Genomic DNA, 2,500 nt, shown 5'->3' on the forward strand with positions numbered 1-2,500 from the left:
GTGCCTATGGTACGACAACTTTTCTCGTGCCTATGGTACAACAACTTTCCTCCGTGCCCCTGGTACGACAGCTTTTCTTGTGCCTATGGTACAACAACTTTTCTCGTGCCTATGGTACAACAACTTTTCGCCGTGCCCCTGGTACACCGCTCAGTAGCACTTTGCCACACACACACTCTCCTCGTGCCTATGGTACGACAACTTTTCTCGTGCCTATGGTACAACAACTTTCCTCCGTGCCCCTGGTACGACAGCTTTTCTCGTGCCTATGGTACAACAACTTTTCTCGTGCCTATGGTACAACAACTTTTCGCCGTGCCCCTGGTACACCGCTCAGTAGCACTTTGCCACACACGCACACTCCTCGTACCTATGGTACGACAACTTTTCTCGTGCCTATGGTACGACAACTTTTCTCGTGCCTATGGTACAACAACTTTTCGCCGTGCCCCTGGTACACCGCTCAGTAGCACTTTGCCACACAAACTCTCCTCGTGCCTATGGTACGACAACTTTTCTCGTGCCTATGGTACAACAACTTTCCTCCGTGCCCCTGGTACGACAGCTTTTCTCGTGCCTATGGTACAACAACTTTTCTCGTGCCTATGGTACAACAACTTTTCGCCCTGCCCCTGGTACACCGCTCAGTAGCACTTTGCCACACACACACACACCACTCGTGCCTATGGTACGACAACTTTTCTCGTGCCTATGGTACGACAACTTTTCTCGTGCCTATGGTACAACAACCTTTCCCCGTGCCCCTGGGACACTGCGCAGAAAGTCTTTGCCACACACACACACCACTCGTGCCTATGGTACGACAAAAGGCCCCGGGGACCTACATCGCACCTTGCTCTTGCCTCCCTTACAGCTGAAAAAGGTCCATGCCTGTGCCCTGGCCCTGCTGAAATTCCCTCTCCATTTAGCCGAGGCAGTGAGTCGGCCTCCTGTCTCCCTTTACGGTCGAAAAAGATGTGCTCCTGGGCGCGCTGGCCCTGCTGCTACTCACATCGGGCATGGACCTGGACCTCCAGCAGGCCCCGGGGACCTACATCACACCTTGCTCTTGCCTCCCTTACAGCTGAAAAAGGTCCATGCCTGTGCCCTGGCCCTGCTGAAATTCCCTCTCCATTTAGCCGAGGCAGTGAGTCGGCCTCCTGTCTCCCTTTACGGTCGAAAAAGATGTGCTCCTGGGCGCGCTGGCCCTGCTGCTACTCACATCGGGCATGGACCTGGACCTCCAGCAGGCCCCGGGGACCTACATCACACCTTGCTCTTGCCTCCCTTACAGCTGAAAAAGGTCCATGCCTGTGCCCTGGCCCTGCTGAAATTCCCTCTCCATTTAGCCGAGGCAGAGAGTCGGCCTCCTCTCTCCTTTACGGTCGAAAAAGATGTGCTCCTGGGCGCGCTGGCCCTGCTGCTACTCACATCGGGCATGGACCTGGACCTCCAGCAGGCCCCGGGGACCTACATCGCACATTGCTCTTCCCTCCCTTGCAGCTGAAAAAGGTCCATGCTTGTGCCCTGGCCCTTCTGAAATTCCCTCTCCATTTAGCCGAGGCAGTGAGTCGGCCTCCTGTCTCCCTTTACGGTCGAAAAAGATGTGCTCCTGGGCGCGCTGGCCCTGCTGCTACTCACATCGGGCATGGACCTGGACCTCCAGCAGGCCCCGGGGACCTACATCACACCTTGCTCTTGCCTCCCTTACAGCTGAAAAAGGTCCATGCTTGTGCCCTGGCCCTTCTGAAATTCCCTCTCCATTTAGCCGAGGCAGTGAGTCGGCCTCCTGTCTCCCTTTACGGTCGAAAAAGATGTGCTCCTGGGCGCGCTGGCCCTGCTGCTACTCACATCGGGCATGGACCTGGACCTCCAGCAGGCCCCGGGGACCTACATCACACCTTGCTCTTGCCTCCATTACAGCTGAAAAAGGTCCATGCTTGTGCCCTGGCCCTTCTGAAATTCCCTCTCCATTTAGCCGAGGCAGAGAGTCGGCCTCCTGTCTCCCTTTACGGTCGAAAAAGATGTGCTCCTGGGCGCGCTGGCCCTGCTGCTACTCACATCGGGCATGGACCTGGACCTCCAGCAGGCCCCGGGGACCTACATCACACCTTGCTCTTGCCTCCCTTACAGCTGAAAAAGGTCCATGCTTGTGCCCTGGCCCTTCTGAAATTCCCTCTCCATTTAGCCGAGGCAGAGAGTCGGCCTCCTGTCTCCTTTACGGTCGAAAAAGATGTGCTCCTGGGCGCGCTGGCCCTGCTGCTACTCACATCGGGCATGGACCTGGACCTCCAGCAGGCCCCGGGGACCTACATCACACCTTGCTCTTGCCTCCCTTACAGCTGAAAAGGTCCATGCTTTTGCCCTGGCCCTTCTGAAATTCCCTCTCCATTTAGCCGAGGCAGTGAGTCGGCCTCCTGTCTCCTTCACGGTCGAAAAAGATGTGCTCCTGGGCGCGCTGGCCCTGCTGCTACTCACATCGGGCATGGACCTGGACCTC

This window comes from Maylandia zebra, unplaced genomic scaffold (genome assembly GCF_041146795.1).
Source record: "Maylandia zebra isolate NMK-2024a unplaced genomic scaffold, Mzebra_GT3a scaffold34, whole genome shotgun sequence".
In the NCBI taxonomy this organism is placed as follows: domain Eukaryota; kingdom Metazoa; phylum Chordata; class Actinopteri; order Cichliformes; family Cichlidae; genus Maylandia; species Maylandia zebra.